The sequence below is a fragment of the Periplaneta americana genome, chromosome 7, assembly GCF_040183065.1.
Source record: "Periplaneta americana isolate PAMFEO1 chromosome 7, P.americana_PAMFEO1_priV1, whole genome shotgun sequence".
NCBI lineage: Eukaryota > Metazoa > Arthropoda > Insecta > Blattodea > Blattidae > Periplaneta > Periplaneta americana.
In genome coordinates this window covers 163,725,072-163,748,023 of record NC_091123.1, presented here as the reverse complement: position 1 = coordinate 163,748,023, position 22,952 = coordinate 163,725,072, and the positions used below count along the sequence as shown (strand labels likewise).

Below are 22,952 nucleotides of genomic sequence, written 5' to 3'. Positions count from 1 at the left end.
CCTTGGACATCAACAATCGAAAGCTATTAAACATAGCCTACAGAAAATGTTTCTGTGTTTGCATGAAGTAATACCAGAAGCTAAATTAACCGATTTGTATAATTAATTATTATTTCACCATTGGAAAGTGTAGTTTCTCTAGATGGACATAATGCTATAATGTTATTACAGTAACGTCTGAGCAAATCGAGGACAGGTAAGATTAAAATAGCTTCTTATGCACAGAAAAATTGATAGGCTATTTTGTACATTCGTTTTCTGTATTTCTTAAAATAATATTTATGTACACTCATTTTAATCTCTGGGAATTAACGAACAACGAGAGTGTATTGATTTAGTATGCAGTAATAGTACGTTAGCTTAGCAATCCATTATTTTATAATTCAAATTTTAACTATGCTCAATTGAATCGTGTTAAAATACATAAAATATATATGCAATTAATGCAATGCAAAAAAATTGGGTAACGAGCGAAGCAGATTATCTTGCGCTGTTGTAAAAGTTGTTCCCTGGATCAAACGTCCTGTTTTAATTATGTAATTACTTTATATGTATTTCTAACAGGTGCAGCGGAGCGCACGGATACGGCTAGTATAAAATATATTGTTATAAATTAATGATGTACTATGTAATACTGATATTAGAGAACATTTTCAATCGAAATATATATAACTGTGTACATGTTCCAAATATAAATTTGTTTTCCGAACTTCATGAAACCAAAGAGAATGTCCAATTCGGTCTGTGGTCTGTGAGTTGTGCGTCACTCAGTTACAGAGTTACGAAGTAGTTCCAGAATTACATTACCAGCTCTCCAGTCTCATAAAATGTACAGCTCAATCTCATTAAACAAACATTGGCTGTGGTGGAGAAGCATAATTAAGTCATTACCGATAGACGATGTGTTCCTTCAGTATTTCAAGTCCAATTTTCCCTTATGTTGGAATAGCTTTGCTAGGTTTCGGGCTATAATTTAATTTTAAATCCTTATTGAACGCTTCTTTCAAGCGCACGAGCTCCTTAAAGACGATAATATTACATGGAAATTATGGCGTTGTGGTAAAATAATATCAGGAAAAGTTTAAGTATTCTAGGAAAACATTTCGAGTGGTCACCTTCCCTGACACAAATCTAGGTGGCCTGCCCCATTCATAAGATTTTTACCAAACTGAATTATTATCCAGCACATAATTATCTCATTATTTTGTTAATAGTAATTACGCCTATATCACTAATAACATTATAGTATTACTAACTTATTTACTTACTTACTTACTTACTTACTTACCTACTTACTTACCTACTTACTTACTTACTTACTTACTTACTTACTTACTTACTTACTTACTTACTTACTTACTTACTTACTTACTTACTTACTGGCTTTTAAGGAACCCGGAGGTTCATTGCCGTCCTCACATAAGCCCACCATTGGTTCCTATCCTGAGCAAGATCAATCCATTCTCTATCATCATATCCCACCTCCCTCAAATAAATTTTAATATTATCTTCCCATCTACGTCTCGGCCTCCCCAAAGGTTTTTTTCCCTCCGGCCTCCCAACTAACACTCTATATGCATTTCTTGATTCTCCCATACGTGCTACATGTCCTGCCCATCTCAAACGTCTGGATTTTATGTTCTTAATTATGTCAGGTGAAGAATACAATGCGTGTAGTTCTGTATTGTGTAACTTTCTCCATTCTCCTGTAACTTCATCCCTCTTAGCCCCAAATATTTTCCTAAGCACCTTATTCTCAAACACCCTTAACCTATGTTCCTCTCTCAGAGTGAGAGTCCACGTTTCACAACCCTAAAGAACAACCGGTAATATAACTGTTTTATAAATTCTAACTTTCAGACTTTTTGACAACAGACTCGTTGATAAAAGATTCTCAACCGAATAATAACAGGAATTTCCTATATTTACTCTGTGTTTAATTTCCACCCGAGTATCATTTATATTTATTACTGCTGCTCCCAGGTATTTGAATTTTTCCACCACTTCGAAGGATAAATTTCCAATTTTTGTATTTCCATTCCGTACAATATTCTAGTCACGAGACATAATCATATACTTTGTCTTTTCGGGATTTACTTCCAAACCTATCTCTTTACTTGCTTCCAGTAAAATTCCCGTATTTTCCCTAATCGTTTGTGGATTTTCTCCTAACATATTCACGTCATCCGCGTAGACAAGCAGCTGATGTAACCCGTTCAATTCCAAACCCTCTCTGTTATCCTGGACTTTCCTAATGGCATACTCTAGAGCAAAGTTAAAAAGTAAAGGTGATAGTGCATCTCCTTGCTTTAGCCCACAGTGAATTGGAAACGCAACTGACAGAAACTGACCTGTACGGACTCTGCTGTACGTTTCACTGAGACACATGCTGAGATGTTGATACAGCGTCGTAAAATAACCAACTTAAAAACATTCTCCATTCCGTCATAATTGTACGAGTATAGCATTTCCCGAACACGCCAGCCTGAGTGGCGCAAGCGGTAGAGGTACGGAATGTCTCTATCGCTTGAACCAAAGAGTTGTGGGTTCATTATACAGTGTATTGATCCAATATAATAACTCGTTCGCGATCTCTAGCTGTCATGAATGATTATAATATGACATTAAATATTCATATTTTCCATACAACTACCTTTTGTTGCTGTATTTTTAGTATACCTTTTTAGAAAATGTCTCTAGTGTATTTATAAATTTCCATTATTGTTTTTAGAATTTCAATATGTATTATGCAATTATGTTAAGATATCTTTATGATCTGAAGATGCCCAAAATGGGCGAAAACGTTCAAAAGTAAAATATTAAAATGTGTTAACAAACATACTTCTGGGTTAACATTAAAATAAGTCAAGACGGAAACAAAACTAAAATTATACAGGGACATCATTTTATTTTTACTAACATGTCTGATATTAACCTGGCTACACCAATGAATAAACGGTTGCTACCCCCTTCCACGACTGGAGTTCGATGGCGTAATATACAAACAAATCACTTTACTAGGTATAGGAGGGAAAAAAAGTAGTTAATCTATTTACGTAAACTAGGAAATATCACGCTTTTGAGTTTGATAATTTTCATTAGGTTTTTGTTTAATCAGAATACAGTACAGTATTAACAATGAGTGTTTTTACTCACGAACTGAGCTGTCCATACGGACATATTCATTATGCAGTGTATATTATACTGTCTATAGCACATTAGCGTACACTATAGAGAATGAAGTTAAATTGAAAAAAAAATCATAATGTGGACATTTAAACACATTTTTCAAAATGGTGGCTGTTCATTTCGATACAGGCTTCAGTTCTAATGTGTGTAATTCCAATTACAAATTTCGTTCTTCGTACTAGTAACTCATTTTGAAATAATTCTGTACCTACTCTGTAAAAGAGTACCTTACGTACTGTAAATTCAATCTTCACTTCTGCCCGATCCGAAAAGATAAAATTACTCAGACATACTATCTACTGTCCGTCCAAGTGCTTGTGTCGCAGGATCGTAGAAAGGAGGGAAATCACATGACAGTTAATTACTTAACGAGGCCCTTTATTTAAGTTATTTTAAACAGTTGTATGGGTATAATATTACGTAGATGTCCAATTCCTAACAGAAATTAATGTTCTCAGAAAAGAGCTAAGACAGCCCAGCCACTAGCCTTTACAGAGAGGCGAATAGAAGCTGGTGGGGAAAATCGGAATGCGACGTAGGCAAATGGACGACAGTACCTGTGCGAAAATGATACAATATTGAAAGCTCTTTCGTCATTGGAAAACGCGAACATATTTTTGGAACGTAATGTGACGGTAAGGCTACTATGACTGTATATGCGGTCTTGGATCTGTGTGGAGGATGGTTGAACTTTATTAGTAGAAGGAGTGGGAGTGAAGTACATTCAAAAACTCAGGTACAATAAAAATTGAAGTAAAAATAAAATGATGTCCCTGTATTATTTCTTCTTCATAATTAGACTTATTTGACAGCTTTCTTGAAATGAGTTCAAAATTCAAATTTAAGAATACATATGCAAGCCTTTGAGAGATTGTGAGAGTGAGAATGTGTAGAAGAGCACATTACTTAAATGAAAGATATACGTAGGAATTATGGATGATACACTTGTACCAAATACAAAGCACTTGTAGCCAATGTATGTCGATATAGCTTACCCGTACTTTACCCTGCAGTATCATTTATTATTGTTCAGCCCACTGCACAAGCTATACCAGACACAAAACAACTACGATCATGAGTTTGTTCAATAGAATTTTCCCTCCTGAGCGCTCATGTCGATAAAGGCAGCGGAGCGAAAGATAGGGAACACAATTGTTTTGCCTCTGTTCTACTCTACACTACTAATCTCATTACCTGGCGGAATATCCAACGAACAGAAAAATGTATCAGTTCCATTTCCGTCAGCACAAGACACGTCTAACATGAACAGAGTCAACAGTGGGTCTAATCCAGCGGTGACCAAAACAAGAGCTGCAGTGATTACATCCGACAGACAGCCTATGAAGTAAGGAGACGGAGGAAAAGTACTTTACATGAAAACTACAACCAGTGGTGGTTCCTGTACTAACATCTTGATCAAACCCGCAGATAAAAATCTCAAGGTTTGCTGTATCAGTAATGTCACTGCAGTCATCAAGGGCTTCGTTTTTAACCTTCATCTTGAATATAATCAGGAATTTTCTCAATTTTTTTCTCGATACTTGGTTGATAAATTCGTAGTTTTTTTCAAAATTAAAAACTTCTTATGGACAAGTTATTTAAGCTATTTTAATTACTACTCTTTTGAGAAATGTTGTTCTATTAAAAGGCTTTAGAGCACGAGATATTTCAAACCCCATTAGGTAGCTGACTTCCCTACATTTATTTATCCCATTTTTCTCTTTCTGGCTATGATTTAAGACATGTCAATTCCTGTCGTTTAACAGTTCGTTGGCACATAATATTGAATCAGAATAACTAATAAATAGTTACCCTCATCTAAAGATTAAGAAGATTAAAATCGAGAGTCCACACCTGTGGAGTAACGGTCAGCGCGTCTGACTGCGAAACCAGGTGGCCCGGGTTCGATTCCCGCTCGGGAAAAGTTACCTGGTTGAGGTTTTTCCCGGGATTTTCCCCTCAACCCAATACGAGCAATTGCTGGGTAACTTTCGGTGCTGGACCCCGGACTCATTTCACCGGCATTATCACCTTCATATCATTCAGACGCTAGATAACCTAGATGTTGATACAGCGTCGTAAAATAACCCAATAAAATTAATTAATTAATTAAAATTGAGATAAAAAACATAATAATTTTATCCTTCTAGGTAGAAGGTCTGAAAATATCAATATTCATGCAAGTACAGCAGAATTATAGAAACACATACTTAGTGGTCAGCAATAATAATAATAATAATAATAATAATAATAATAATAGTAATAATAATAATACATTATTCAGCGTGGAAATTAATGTTTCTATATATTCCTAATTGAACTGCTGAGCAAAGTAAACATATTACATTTTGTCCAACAGAACAACAAAAAATTTCTCCTCATTCTTTATGAAACCACCTCTTACTGCTTGTAGAGCGACATGATACCGCCACTGCTTGCCTTCAGTACGTGAATGAAACACACAGCAATGTACAGGCAACTCCTCGTACCCTCTTACACGATGTAATCACGACACCCGCTTTGGTCACAGCTGGTCTAATCCAAAGATTAACCAATATTTTCAATAAGTGAACTTAGGCCCATATATGCGGCACGTACTACAATTAGTATTGGAGTAGGATTTGGACTAAATTGTATTAGATTTTTTTTAAGATTTGCCATTTTATATGTTTAATATCACAGTATTATGCTACTGAATACTAGAGTTGGGTCGATTCGTGATATGAACGAATCGTCGTTCAAAAGAATCGTAACGAATCGTCGCTCAACGAACACCAATGGTTTCACTCATATCTCATAGATAGGAAACAGAAAGTTGAAATCAATACAACTATGAAATCTGCCTCGACATGAGGAACTATTAATAATGGAATTCCTCAAGGATCAATATTAGATCCCCTACTTTTTCTAGTGTTTATAAATGATCTTGCCCCCCCCCTAATAAAAGATGTAGGTCTTCCTATAGTATTTGCAGATGACACAAGTATAGTAATTACAGCCAATAACTCCAACACATTCCAATCTTCAACAGAGGAAATTCTCTTCAAAATATGTGACTGGTTCTCAGTCAATAAATTGGTATTAAATTGTAACAAAACTAACATAATTCAATTTAAATACTGTCCAAATTCAACCTCGTAAATTTCTAGCGCAATAATTAACAACAACCAAATTTCTTAGCTTAAAAACCGATACTGTGTTAAATTGGAAAAATCATATTAAAGAAATTACCCCCAAACTAAATGCAGCATGTTTTGCTATTAGATCTATACAAAAGATAGTAAATAGCAATACCTTAAAAACAATATACTTTGCATATTTCCACTCGGTAATGAGTTTTGGAATAATATTCTGGGGAAATTCCACAGATAGTAAAAATATATTCCTATTACAAAAAAGAGTAATTAGAATAATAGTAGGTGCCAAATCTAGGGAATCATGTAGGACTATTTTCAAAAAGCTACAAATAATGCCCATGGCTTGTCAGTATATTTTTTCATTAATAATCTTCCTGGTATGTAATTGTGAAAACTTCGTAACAAATTCAACAGTTCATAGCATAAATACACGTCAAAAATGACTTTCATACTCCATCGGCAAGTCTATCATGCTATCAAAAAGGAGTGCGTTATATGGCAATAAAAAATTTTAATAGCCTCCCTATGGATATAAAAAATGAAACTCAAAACATAAAATTATTTAGGGCCAAATTAAAGAAGTACCTAATTTCTCACGCCTTCTATTGTGTAGGTGAATTCATGACATTCAATAACGCTTCGTGAAATTGATACTAAAACTTTGTGTTGTACTAGTAGACTATATTGTAAATCTCGTCTGTATATATTTCATCTAAAGTCTAGACTGTGACTACAAATTAAGGCTTTATAATAGTATTAGTTTTTTGACTTGTTCCATATTCTAGCTGTAAAGCAATGTATGAATAACATGGAATGTTAATAAATACAGGGACATCATTTTATTTTTACTTCAATTTTTATTGTACCTGAGTTTTTTAATATACTTCACTCCCACCCCTTCTACTAATGAAGTTCAACCATCCTCCACACAGATCCAAGACCGCATATACAGTCATAGTAGCCTTACGGTCATAGTAAACAGTACGTTCCAAAAATATGTTCGCGTTTTCCAGTGACGAAAGAGCTTTCAATATTGAATCATTTTCGCACAGGTACTGTCGTCCATTTGTTTACGTCGTATCCCGGTTTCCCCCACCAGCTTCTATTCGCCAGCTAGTGGCTGGGCTGTCTTAGCTCTTTTCTGAGAACATTAATTTCTGTTAGGAATTGGACGTCTACGTAATATTATACAAGTATTTAAAATAACTTAAATAAAAGGGCCTCGTTAAGTAATTAACTGTCACGTGATTTCTGCCCTTTCATACGACCCTACGACATAACCACTTGGACGGACAGTAGATAGTATGTCTGAGTAATTTTATCTTTTCGGATCGGGCAGAAGTGAAGATTGAATCTACAGTACGTAAGGTACTCTTTTATAATAATAATAATAATAATAATAATAATAATAATAATAATAATAATAATAATGGCTTTATTTAACCTGGCAGAGTTAAGGTCGTAAGGCCTTCTCTTACACTCAACCAGGATTAAAACTTGTTTACATAGTTGAACATAAAACTGGATCGGAATTAAGTAATTACATACTAATACAGTGATACTGATACTGATACAATTTATGGAGTAGGAACAGAATTATTTCAACATGAGTTACTAGTACGAAGGACGAAACTGGTAATTGGAATTAGATACAATAGTCTATAGTGTGATAATATGCACAAAAGAACTAAAGCCTGTATCGAAATGAACGGCCACCATTTTCAAAAGTGTGTTTAAATATCCATATTATTATTGTTATTTTTCAATTTAACTTCATTCTCTATATTGTACGCTAATGTGTTGTAGATAGTATAATATACACTGCATAATGAATACGTCCACATGGACAGCTCAGTCCGTGAGTAAAAACACTCATTGTTAATACTGTACTGTATTTTGATTAAACAAAAACTTAATGAAAATTATCAAACTCAAAATCGCGATATTTCCTAGTTTACGTAAATGGATGAACTACTTTTCTTCTCTCCTATACCCAGTAAAGTGATTTGTTTGTATATTATGCCAGTATCATCGAACTCCAGTCGTGGAAGGGGGTAGAAAACTGCGTTGATCCAGAGGTATAGGCAAGTTAATATTAAAAATGTTAGCTAAACATCCTAGAACAGTACGAAGTATATAAGAATACAATAGCATACCCACAATATATACTTAACACACAATTGCAGTTCAATACGCACACATTATTCGACGTCATAATGCATCATAACACACAAACAGCCAGCCCCCACCATAGGAACAACACACCCCCACCCCTACCATCAACAAATGCATATCGCAGAGTCAAGATCACCAGTGGTTCAAGAGACACTGAGGATGACGTGACATAGCGTCGAAACGGGCCGTCTGTCGAAGGTATATACCTTTTTTAACAATTTTAACACTTTTTAACGTAAGATTAAGTAAATTTTATGTTTTTAACAAAGTGTTAACGAGAACACTGAGGATGACGTGACATAACGTCGAAACGGGCCGTCTGTCGAAGGTATATACCTTTTTTAACAATTTTAACACTTTTTAACGTAAGATTAAGTAAGTTTTATGTTTTTAACAAAGTGTTAACGAGAACACTGAGGACGACGTGACATAGCGTCGAAACGGGCCGTCTGTCGAAGGTATATACCTTTTTTAACAATATTAACACTTTTTAACGTAAGACTAAGTAAATTTTATGTTTTTAACAAAGTGTTAACGAGAACACTGAGGACGACGTGACATAGCGTCGAAACGGGCCGTCTGTCGAAAGTATATACCTTTTTTAACAATTTTAACACTTTTTAACGTAAGACTAAGTAAATTTTATGTTTTTAATAAAGTGTTAACGAGAACACTGAGGACGACGTGACATAGCGTCGAAACGGGCCGTCTGTCGAAGGTATATACCTTTTTTAACAATATTAACACTTTTTAACGTAAGACTAAGTAAATTTTATGTTTTTAACAAAGTGTTAACGAGAACACTGAGGACGACGTGACATAGCGTCGAAACGGGCCGTCTGTCGAAGGTATATACCTTTTTTAACAATTTTAACACTTTTTAACGTAAGATTAAGTAAATTTTATGTTTTTAACAAAGTGTTAACGAGAACACTGAGGACGACGTGACATAGCGTCGAAACGGGCCGTCTGTCGAAAGTATATACCTTTTTTAACAATTTTAACACTTTTTAACGTAAGACTAAGTAAATTTTATGTTTTTAATAAAGTGTTAACGAGAACACTGAGGACGACGTGACATAGCGTCGAAACGGGCCGTCTGTCGAAGGTATATACCTTTTTTAACAATATTAACACTTTTTAACGTAAGACTAAGTAAATTTTATGTTTTTAACAAAGTGTTAACGAGAACACTGAGGACGACGTGACATAGCGTCGAAACGGGCCGTCTGTCGAAGGTATATACCTTTTTTAACAATTTTAACACTTTTTAACGTAAGATTAAGTAAATTTTATGTTTTTAACAAAGTGTTAACGAGAACACTGAGGACGACGTGACATAGCGTCGAAACGGGCCGTCTGTCGAAAGTATATACCTTTTTTAACAATATTAACACTTTTTAACGTAAGACTAAGTAAATTTTATGTTTTTAACAAAGTGTTAACGAGAACACTGAGGACGACGTGACATAGCGTCGAAACGGGCCGTCTGTCGAAAGTATATACCTTTTTTAACAATTTTAACACTTTTTAACGTAAGACTAAGTAAATTTTATGTTTTTAATAAAGTGTTAACGAGAACACTGAGGACGACGTGACATAGCGTCGAAACGGGCCGTCTGTCGAAGGTATATACCTTTTTTAACAATATTAACACTTTTTAACGTAAGACTAAGTAAATTTTATGTTTTTAACAAAGTGTTAACGAGAACACTGAGGACGACGTGACATAGCGTCGAAACGGGCCGTCTGTCGAAGGTATATACCTTTTTTAACAATTTTAACACTTTTTAACGTAAGATTAAGTAAATTTTATGTTTTTAACAAAGTGTTAACGAGAACACTGAGGACGACGTGACATAGCGTCGAAACGGGCCGTCTGTCGAAAGTATATACCTTTTTTAACAATTTTAACACTTTTTAACGTAAGACTAAGTAAATTTTATGTTTTTAATAAAGTGTTAACGAGAACACTGAGGACGACGTGACATAGCGTCGAAACGGGCCGTCTGTCGAAGGTATATACCTTTTTTAACAATATTAACACTTTTTAACGTAAGACTAAGTAAATTTTATGTTTTTAACAAAGTGTTAACGAGAACACTGAGGACGACGTGACATAGCGTCGAAACGGGCCGTCTGTCGAAGGTATATACCTTTTTTAACAATTTTAACACTTTTTAACGTAAGATTAAGTAAATTTTATGTTTTTAACAAAGTGTTAACGAGAACACTGAGGACGACGTGACATAGCGTCGAAACGGGCCGTCTGTCGAAAGTATATACCTTTTTTAACAATATTAACACTTTTTAACGTAAGACTAAGTAAATTTTATGTTTTTAACAAAGTGTTAACGAGAACACTGAGGACGACGTGACATAGCGTCGAAACGGGCCGTCTGTCGAAAGTATATACCTTTTTTAACAATTTTAACACTTTTTAACGTAAGACTAAGTAAATTTTATGTTTTTAATAAAGTGTTAACGAGAACACTGAGGACGACGTGACATAGCGTCGAAACGGGCCGTCTGTCGAAGGTATATACCTTTTTTAACAATATTAACACTTTTTAACGTAAGACTAAGTAAATTTTATGTTTTTAACAAAGTGTTAACGAGAACACTGAGGACGACGTGACATAGCGTCGAAACGGGCCGTCTGTCGAAGGTATATACCTTTTTTAACAATTTTAACACTTTTTAACGTAAGATTAAGTAAATTTTATGTTTTTAACAAAGTGTTAACGAGAACACTGAGGACGACGTGACATAGCGTCGAAACGGGCCGTCTGTCGAAAGTATATACCTTTTTTAACAATTTTAACACTTTTTAACGTAAGACTAAGTAAATTTTATGTTTTTAATAAAGTGTTAACGAGAACACTGAGGACGACGTGACATAGCGTCGAAACGGGCCGTCTGTCGAAGGTATATACCTTTTTTAACAATATTAACACTTTTTAACGTAAGACTAAGTAAATTTTATGTTTTTAACAAAGTGTTAACGAGAACACTGAGGACGACGTGACATAGCGTCGAAACGGGCCGTCTGTCGAAGGTATATACCTTTTTTAACAATTTTAACACTTTTTAACGTAAGATTAAGTAAATTTTATGTTTTTAACAAAGTGTTAACGAGAACACTGAGGACGACGTGACATAGCGTCGAAACGGGCCGTCTGTCGAAAGTATATACCTTTTTTAACAATATTAACACTTTTTAACGTAAGACTAAGTAAATTTTATGTTTTTAACAAAGTGTTAACGAGAACACTGAGGACGACGTGACATAGCGTCGAAACGGGCCGTCTGTCGAAAGTATATACCTTTTTTAACAATTTTAACACTTTTTAACGTAAGACTAAGTAAATTTTATGTTTTTAATAAAGTGTTAACGAGAACACTGAGGACGACGTGACATAGCGTCGAAACGGGCCGTCTGTCGAAGGTATATACCTTTTTTAACAATATTAACACTTTTTAACGTAAGACTAAGTAAATTTTATGTTTTTAACAAAGTGTTAACGAGAACACTGAGGACGACGTGACATAGCGTCGAAACGGGCCGTCTGTCGAAGGTATATACCTTTTTTAACAATTTTAACACTTTTTAACGTAAGATTAAGTAAATTTTATGTTTTTAACAAAGTGTTAACGAGAACACTGAGGACGACGTGACATAGCGTCGAAACGGGCCGTCTGTCGAAAGTATATACCTTTTTTAACAATTTTAACACTTTTTAACGTAAGACTAAGTAAATTTTATGTTTTTAATAAAGTGTTAACGAGAACACTGAGGACGACGTGACATAGCGTCGAAACGGGCCGTCTGTCGAAGGTATATACCTTTTTTAACAATTTTAACACTTTTTAACGTAAGACTAAGTAAATTTTGTTTTTAATAAAGTGTTAACGAGAACACTGAGGACGACGTGACATAGCGTCGAAACGGGCCGTCTGTCGAAGGTATATACCTTTTTTAACAATTTTAACACTTTTTAACGTAAGATTAAGTAAATTTTATGTTTTTAATAAAGTGTTAACGAGAACACTGAGGACGACGTGACATAGCGTCGAAACGGGCCGTCTGTCGAAGGTATATACCTTTTTTAACAATATTAACACTTTTTAACGTAAGACTAAGTAAATTTTATGTTTTTAACAAAGTGTTAACGAGAACACTGAGGACGACGTGACATAGCGTCGAAACGGGCCGTCTGTCGAAGGTATATACCTTTTTTAACAATTTTAACACTTTTTAACGTAAGATTAAGTAAATTTTATGTTTTTAACAAAGTGTTAACGAGAACACTGAGGACGACGTGACATAGCGTCGAAACGGGCCGTCTGTCGAAAGTATATACCTTTTTTAACAATTTTAACACTTTTTAACGTAAGACTAAGTAAATTTTATGTTTTTAATAAAGTGTTAACGAGAACACTGAGGACGACGTGACATAGCGTCGAAACGGGCCGTCTGTCGAAGGTATATACCTTTTTTAACAATATTAACACTTTTTAACGTAAGACTAAGTAAATTTTATGTTTTTAACAAAGTGTTAACGAGAACACTGAGGACGACGTGACATAGCGTCGAAACGGGCCGTCTGTCGAAGGTATATACCTTTTTTAACAATTTTAACACTTTTTAACGTAAGATTAAGTAAATTTTATGTCTTTAACAAAGTGTTAACGAGAACTTTAATCAATGAAAAATAAAATGATGTCCCTGTACAATACATGTTCCTTTTAATCAATCACTTGACGTGACCATAGATAATTTCCCGAACCATTTGTTGTGATTGGAAGGTACTTGAGCTTCTATGTTGGTGTTATGATTATGTTTACGTTGAACTGTAGAAGTAGTTGCTTCTGTCTGCGCTTTGCAGTGCTGTACTGACCTCATAAATCCAGCTGACGACGATGCCGGTGTTGAACGCATACAGCAGTATCAGTGGTAAGCAGCAACAGTTGTCGTTGGACGACTTCCAAGAAACACCTGTTGACACTGTACTTGTTGCAGGGCGCCCTCCACAGGTTCTGAAACACAGGACAGCCCGCGGTCATGCCACGCTAACAAAGCAAAGCGGTCCCAGCCGTTTGTCCATTTCGAGGGCCAGGCGTCGACACCCCGCTTCTCCCTCGTTTGTTGACACTGAGGCCAAAGCTATTGATCTAATTTTGAGTCGATTCGCTTCGTAAATGTTTATAAATCTTTGAGAACCGTTTCGCCCTGACATTACTTGTCTGAGGAATGATTGCAGGTGGCAACACTGCTCGGAATGAATCATGTGACGCAATCTCTTAACTCAGGCCATGCCAGATGGGCGAAAAGTCGCGGATTGGGCTACTCCGAAGCTATATGGTAAAGTTGCTTGGTTCAAAGACTTTGGTCTAGATGCAGTGACAAGTCTAGGTGTGAACGTGTATAATAAATATATGTGTATTTTCACATACTGATAACAAACTGGTAGTTTTGTAACTTATGAGATGATGACTACATTCTCAAAAAGAGGCTGTAATAGGTTAAGAAAGAGTGTTCAGTTTACCATTGCACTCTAATTTTATCAAAATAGAAGTATATGTGAGTTTATTTCTCACAAAAAGGGTCGGTTAAGATGTTAATAAATTAACAGCGGATACAGTTAGTTTAAATGTAAATTTCAGGCTTTCGTGTAATTTATTAAACGAGTGCACAATTGTATTATCTATTGATTTATTATCATAAATTATAAGTGTATCATCTATAAATCTATGAAAGTCTTTTATGTTATGTTTATTTAGGATGTCACTGATAGTATTATCTTCTGTGTTTTGTAGGAAGATTTCGGTTTGAATTCCAGATAATGGATTACCCATTGCTACGTCAACATTCTGTTTATATATTCTTTGATTGAAGTGAAGTAATTTTGTGAAGTAACAGTATTTATTAGTCTTATTTTTTGTTGGATTTTATTCATTGGTATTTGAAGGTTAATTAATTTTGTTTCGATAATATTTATAGTTTCTTGAAGTGTGATATTTGTATATAAGTTTTTCTATGTCTAGGGACATTAGTTTTGAATTTAGGTTAATGTTCAGTTTTTTTAGATTATCTATTAGACGTTTCGTATCGTCTATTGTATATTGATTATGTAATTGTAGTTCCATTGGTTAAGAGAAAAAAAATACCAGAAGCCAACGAAAAAAAAAATATAAATAAATAAATAAAATAAATAACAACCGTAATCAAAATATAGATTACTATAAAGATAATTATATATATATATATATATATATAAACTTTGCAGAAATATTGTGCGGGCATTTCCCTGAGAAATATGTGAGTTTCAATGCAGACCTAAATTATACATTTAAACTCTTTCATGGCACAATGTTTGAAATATAATTCTTATAATTCCTGTTTTCTTGTTGCTTCCATTTTTCATCTCTGTTGAATTAGTTAGTGTATGAAACACTGAAAATTAATTATTATATATAACATCTACTCGGTAATATTGCCTACATACATAACATTACCTGACAGCCAGTCGCAAGAATTCATCTCTTAGTAGAATGTTGTCTCTACTTAAAATATGAAATTATTTTAAATAATATTGATTATTTTCAGAAATAGATTATGCATTTCAAAAACAAACTTATTGAAACACGAATATTTAAGTAGCTACTTTTCTCCGACATTAAATAATGATTTCTGATTGTAAATAATAAAAATTCTGCTGTTAGTATTCATTTGTTTATGTATTATTGTATTATTAATTTTGTAGTCAAATTATTTGTGTGGAGAAGGTGGTTTTATGGACGTGTGTGTACTTTTAGATAAGATTGAATAAATAAATGAAGAAAGCCTGTTTGCGATTAATTTTTACTTCAAGCGATTTGCGAATTTTTGGGCTACTAGAAATTTTTTGGCGAGCGGAATTTTGGCGGATAAAAACTTCTTGTCATTTTAAAAAATCTTATCTTTTTCTTTCGTTTTTCTTTCAGTTTATATATGGCATGACATGAGGTTTCGATCTCTAAATCAATAATTGAGTGGTTTGGGGGAAAAACCAGGCAGCGCTCCAATTTTTTTTTTCATTTTTGAGTTATTTATGTACAAAGGACAAAAAAATACGCTCTATCGTTTGGTCGAAGAATCAGGTAGTTCCAAGAATTACATTCACAGTTATAATGCATTTTGTACCTGTCTCTTCTATACATGCTTATTGTTTGGCGGTAAGTTTTTCTTCATGATCTCGAAAAGTACTGAATTGAAACTGCCTGGTTTTTCCCTCAAACTCCTCAATTTCTTCTAATTACTTATACTATAATTGAAATCCATGTGAATCACCACCTATATTAAACCACAATGTTACGCCTCTACGTGTATTCGAAGGACTTCCCCAGTCCAACACCATCAACTTATCTCAGGAAGCTCCAATGCATAGCCTAGATGAAATGCAAGTTGCAACTTACGTTCAATTAATAAATAATAATTAATTACTGAGTTTTGACAAGGAAAATTTTTTATAGTAGATCAGCTATTTTACTGTTTAATTCGCTGTCAGGATGTTATTTGCAGCAATAGTGATTATAAGTTACTTATTTTCCGCCGCTATGGAGTAACTGTTATCATGTCTGACCTTCATCAAATCCTAGTTGCAACGAGTTAACTGGTTGACATTTTTGTACGGAGTTTTCTCTCAATTCAATAAGCGCAAGTCCACACCTGTGGAGTAACGGTCAGCGCGTCTGGCCGCGAAACCAGGTGGTCCGGGTTCGATTCCCGGTCGGGGCAAGTTACCTGGTTGATGTTTTTTCCAGGGTTTTCCCTCAACCCATTATGAGCAAATGCTGGGTACCTTTCGGTGCTGGACCCCGGACTCATTTCACCGGCATTATCACCTTCATCTCATTCAGACGCTAAATAACCAAAGATGTTGATAAAGCGTCGTAAAATAACCTACTAAAAAAAATAAGAGCAAAAGCTGGGTAACTTTCGGCACTCATTTCGCTGGCATTATCATCTTCATCTCACTAAGATGCTACATAACGACTGCAGTTGATAAAGTGTCTTAAAATAAAACAATTAAAAGTTTTTTTTTTTATTTTTACTGTATGTTTAATTATTTACAAGACTATAAACAGTGAGTTCATTATTGCTTTTTTTTTATTTGCGATATTATTAATATTTGTATAATTAAAATGGGAAAGGGGGAAAAGTGTAAAGTAAGAATTGTCGAGTGGAACTAGGGCCACAAAAAATGGATTTTAAAACAACATGTAGATTCATCAAAATACAAACAAAAGAAAGCATCTATCTTCTTAAAAATGTACAGTATTGCTAGTTGCTAAATCATTAACAAGATTTTAGAAACAGATGGCGGTTTTGTGGCCAATCATACCGCGATAGAAAGCTTTGGCTCATTTAAGCTACATATTGATTCAAATTGTCCAAATGTAGGAATTGACGAGTACATCTCCAACTTCATAGAACGAACTGCACTGCAATAATTAGGATGGTAATAGCCACTAATAACCTCAAGGAGTAAATATAAGATATGAAGGGCTCTTTGCAAAAAGGAGATGGCTCCACTTTTTGGTCAAATTAATTTTTTTCTTGTTTCATACGTTAAAAATATGCCCGATTTTTAATACAAGAACGGTGTTGATTCCGAGCTTTTGATAGCCTAGTAACTTACAGTGGAATTATAACTGAGCTTCCAATCATTTCGTTGCAAAATGGAGGTAGCTCTTGAAGCTATATACAGAGTACACTATAAGCAGTGATTAATTTCTGGGTATTATTCTTTGTTCATTTTTACTTCTTTTTCGAGATAAAAATTGTTTTACATAAAATATTTCGTAGCGTGTTCCGGGAAACCCACAGATTTAATTTCCAAATTGTTCAGTCAATTTAATAGACAAGTGTATTATGATTAGACTTCGTGGAATTGCCACGAGAATCGCAAGGGTTACTGTGCACGCGGTATAGACTGTATGAGAAGGGGGCGAGCAAAGGATGGAGTATGCCTCTGGTGTAAACACTGAGTAATATACTGCGGTTACAATAATCCTGTATCCTGCATTCAAGAAATGTAATGAATGATCATTGAAGTAGGAAATGTCTAAGCATGCAAATACACAATTATTTTATAGTGAGATATATTAACTCTTAAAATTTAATGTAAGATGCTCACATCATCCTTGAATATGTGGATTGCAGTAAAGAGTTACGTACATTTTGAGCGACTGCAAAGTGAACCTCCTCCGATGGTCACTTAAACAGTTTTTATTTTGGAAAAATGTACGTTCAACATCACACGATGTAATACGTACATATTTGAAGAACGGAAAGTCACTACTTTTTAGTACACCAACTTCAGATGTCTTGTTGTGACCTGATAGTACATCATTTATAGTCCGAAATTGTGAATAGGCAGAATTTTTAGCAATAATGTTTCTCAACTTACATTTCACTTTTTCTGAAATTAGTGAATTGTTATTTTAGATAACGGTTTGTGATACTTTATCCATTATATTAAGGGCTTCTGAGAGTTGTAGTTTAGACGATTCTAACAGGATGATGCTTTTGGACACGATTTTAAAATTAGAATCAATGAACATAATATCTTCCAGTAGCTGTTCAGAAGGCAATGATTTTACAGCTACAACAGCAGAACTGTCTGTGCTATCCAATGCATCAATTACCTCCATTATTTTGCCGTAATGTTATTATTAACAGCATCCAACCACGTTTCCAACGGGTCAAGACTGGCTGCGGGGGTAAGGGTATTCCAGGGGCAATTATTTGGAACAGCAACACTCTCATTGTAGTATGTTTGATTTAATTCTTGCCTGCACTGAACAAATGTTAAGATTTGACTATTCCAACCACAGTAATGCAAAAATAAGTGCTTACTTAGGAATAAAAGAGCTGTAGCTGCTCTATCTATTTGGACCGGTCACAACTCTTAACATGAACTGCTTATACTACGAGACCGGGCGGCCTCTCACCTCCTCTATACTACCGTACATCGGCAACCTGATTGCATGCTGCGTGTGGCAATTCAACGAAGTCTAATTATGATAATAAATTATTGAAAGAATTTTAGTTTTGTTCTCTAAAATTGCAGAAATTTGAGCCGAACAAATGTAACTTTTCGTCCTCCAAAGGAATTTTACAATGATACATTTGTTCACCTCAAGTTTATTGACATTTAAAGGACAAAACTAAAATTCTTTCAATCGTTTATTATTATTATTATTATTATTATTATTATTATTATTATTATTATTATTATTATTATTATTATTATTATTATTATTTGGTTTGCAGATGTATAAAATATGCTAATTTCCATGGATCAAACTTGGATCCATTTAATGTGTAGTATATACTTTGAAGTTTTATATCTGATTTCATTTATATCTTTTGTTTAAATATGTATTTTAATATTATTCTCGCTAACTTTTATATCATTTTGTTTGTTTATTAATTTACTTGATTCCATCCTTTCACTTTCAAATACAACTACTTTTAATCTCATTATGCTATGTAGTTTAGTCATCCATTTTATCCCGTCCATTCAATGTCTTTATTGTCGTTGTATTATAATCTTGTATATCTTTGTAATACTATGTTATATGATTCCATTCTTCATTTATGATTCCATTATTTCATTTGTAATTATCATTTTAATTTATTGCCATTAATTTAATTATTTCTTTGTACTTTTATTGTAAATTATTGCTAATGTTTTTGTTATATTGTGTGTGCTGAACTGTAATTGGCCTCTGGCTGTTGTACAGCACATTAAATATAAGTAAATAAATAAATAATTATTATACAATGCTCTCTTAAATTGGCTGCGCATATTGTTAATTAAATCAATTGCTTCCACAAAAAACGCTGTGTAATGTTTCATATAATAGTACATTATGCAACGAGTCTATAATGGTAGTAATTAAGACGCGAGTATGTTTGTTTATGAAACGAGCGCAAGCGAGTTTCATAATTTTCATACAAGCGTCTTAATTACCATTATAGGCAAGTTTCATACGACTTTTTATGCTCGAACATATTTCTAACTTGAAATTATTTGTAAGTATTCATGTTATGGTTATGTAAGTGAAGAGCGGAACTGACCTGAATTGTGAGATGTGCGCAGACGCGAAAGTATTGATTTTTTCCGAGGCACGAATGTGATTGACCTTGATTAAAATCTAGAGAATAACCTGGAAATTGATTTAGAATTGAAAAACGAGATGACAAATTGAATTTATTTGAATATTATTTACAATTAACGCTAATTATTATAGTAACAGAACATAACCTTCTGCGACAGTATTGGATTTCCAGCCTCCGTGACTTTTCGCTAATTGTCTTTCGATTGCATATCCGAGAATAATCGATACTTGCGGTTTCATAATGGTACAATGGTGATTGCTCATTGGCTGAACAACTGAACTATAATGAATAGGTGTATTTTAATGAGGTGCATTAAAGGGCTACTACCAGGTGTATAATTACTACATTTCGGCATGGTCGAGCATAAAACAATTTTTATCTCGAAAAGAATGCAAAGACGAGCAAAATTGTAGTAAACGTTTTTTTGTTTGAAGTAATTTAAAGAATAAGCTCCTGGAATTAATGACAACCCACATAGCTTCAGTAAAGTGCACAAAGTGTCACTGAGAGCGTTGTGCATTGCATAGATGTTTAATACTGTTTAATATATTTCAATAAATGTTATGCGGTGTTTATGAGAGTTGATGAAAGGGGGGAAGTTTAATTATGATGACGAAATGAAATCGAGGTAGGCCTACATTGCCGGAAGTTACCCAGCAATTCTGCCTCAGTTGGTTGAGGGAAAAGCTCGGAAAAAACATTAACTAGGTAATTTTACGAAATCAGGATTTGAACCCAGGCCCGCTCATTTCACTGTCAGATATGCTAACCGTTACTCTGCAGCAGAGGTCTCCAAAAAGCGTATAGTCATTCGTGATCCCGATGCTGCCCGCCGACACAGTGTGCTGTAAGGCTAGAGAAGGGGAAGAGACTCGTACCTCAACAGATGGGAGCGATCAGTGGGGGAACCCGGCAACGGTCTGCTTATGTTTACAAATAATAACATCAAAAGAATAAGAAATATCATACGTTTTTATATTATTTTGACATACTATGAAGCTGGAGCCCCGTCTGCTGCTATTGACACAAGCCATTGCAAATTCAACCTCTTCTGTTCTATGGTGCCTTTCAGTGCCTGGAAAAGATCTTCTTCAGTTGTATTTTGTAATTACATCTAGAAGACATTCAGACACAGTAAAATGTTCATTAACTCCTCGGATGAAAATGGCTAGGTGAGCTTTGTCATTTCTATCTGTGCTTTCGTGCAATGCAAGTGAGTAAGCTACAAACTGGTTAATTGTGGTTTCGACTTCAGATTCAATTACATTTACAATCTTGAAATTCCTTCTCTGAACTGTAACTGGAAACAATTTAATTTTCTTAAACTTTGACTTTGTTCTGGACACAGTATTTTAGTAACGTCCTGTATGCACTATTTTACAAATGATACTTCTGTGAAGGGCTTCATTAATTTTCCAATATTCCAGGCTAGAACATAGCTAGCAAGAAGCTTTTTTTGTTTAAGACTGAGGACACGTGTGTGATTTCTGTTTGTATTTTCTTGTTTTATATTTATAAAATATTTGTAGGCCTTTGCACTTCAACTAAAATTAAACGAAAAACTATATGTTTGCCATGCGGAACTGAGTGTAAACGTATTGTAATATACTGGTTATTATGTATAACCAACAGTTATACAGATAGCCCCAAAATAAATTATTTTCACATGTCCAACATGCCTGTAATTGTATGATATTCTTGTGAAGAGTCGAGTATTGTCGTCGCATGTTGAATTTTAACACACGCTTAAGAATTTTCGAACAAATTAAGCATTTCACATTCTCCCCACTAACACAAAAAATTTCTCTTCCTATTCATCCTTGAATGTACTACGTCCATGATTAGAAGGTATTGTGAACCGGTGGAACATTCCGACCAACACAATGATAATGGCAATCCGCCACTGCTCTTCGTTTGCGAATAAACACTGAGTACAGTACAGGTGGGGATGGGTGGAGCGGAGCGCGCTCATTACGTACTGGCTTCGGTTCCGTTCAGGGGCTTACTCGCGAATACGCTTGTGGAGACATCTGCTCTACATTGTCTACAGCAGGCTCCGCCAAGTCGAGTCAAGATCGCGAGAGGGCGTACAGGCCTACTTACGGCTTCCACTGCGGGCAGTACACTTGTACACTGCAGTCTATCAGTGGTGGAACCTATCGAGGTCGCTTGGGGGCACCGGTGCACTGCATTTTGCACCAGGAATATTTATGTGCTAAAAACATGAACCTTAGCAATGTTATGGATGTTGTTATACGAACAATTAATTTCATAAGGTCTAAAGGACTCAATCACAGGGACTTCAGGGCACTGCTTGATGGTATTAACAGTATGGGGATTTACTCTACCATACCGGTAAGGTGGTGAAGTCGAAAAATTCTGGAACGTTTTCTCGCACTTAGAAATGAAACTTCCTTATTTATGGATGTACATGGGAAACCTGTTAGAAGCCTTGGACATGAAAGAATATATAAGAATAATGCAACAATTGTGCAAAGTTTCGAACGTAGATTTGAGGATATTAGATATCTTTAACAACAATTTAAGATATTTGCAATATCTTTTTCAGTGAGTGTCCTGGATATTCCTACTGAACTACAATTAGAAATACTTGATTTACAAAGCGATATTGAGCTAAAGGATAAGTATCAAAACAGAAAAAAGTATTAACCATTTCTATACTTGTTTTCCACGAGAAAGGTTTCCTAAACAGTACAATCTTGCTGCAAGAACGTTGTAAATGTTCGGGACAACCTACGTATGCGAAACACTGTTTTGTTTAATGAAGTTTACAAAGTCACGTCACAGAAACAACTAAGTGATGAACAATTGAAAGCATGTTTGTGATTGCCTGGTACTAAAACAATAGCTCCGAGAATTAAATAGCTGCTTACTAACAGAAAACTGCAAAAATCGCAGCGGATCTCTGATGTTTAAGAAAAAGTACTATTATTAGAGAATTGTATTTGAATAACAACGTTTGTACTGTTGTTTTATTTTGTTAATTGAATTGTATAGCAATGAGAAGAAGACAAACAGTATATTAATCTGTATAAAAGTGTATATTTTGTTTTGTTTCATTATTGTGCAAACATGCAAAAATTTGTTTCGTATATAGTTAACTGTACAAAATTGTATAGAGTACTGTTTTTCAGTATAGTGCAATTAACAGTGAAAGCGTGCTTCAATTAAAAGCTGAAATTAATTTACATTCTTATCACAAATTTGGTTCACATACAAGTTCTTAGCTCCGCCACTGTGGAAGCAGCTACCCTTGC

General features: G+C 34.6%; 1 long non-coding RNA gene across 1 annotated transcript in view; it reads right to left on the bottom strand.

Moving 5' to 3' along the window:
• LOC138703679 (uncharacterized) overlaps positions 1 to 22,952 on the bottom strand; it is a 313,199-nt gene that overhangs the window by 118,922 nt on the left and 171,325 nt on the right. The window contains exon 2 of the long non-coding RNA XR_011333229.1: positions 13,403 to 13,541. This is a non-coding gene — a long non-coding RNA (uncharacterized lncRNA). The remainder of the gene's footprint in view (positions 1 to 13,402; positions 13,542 to 22,952) is intronic.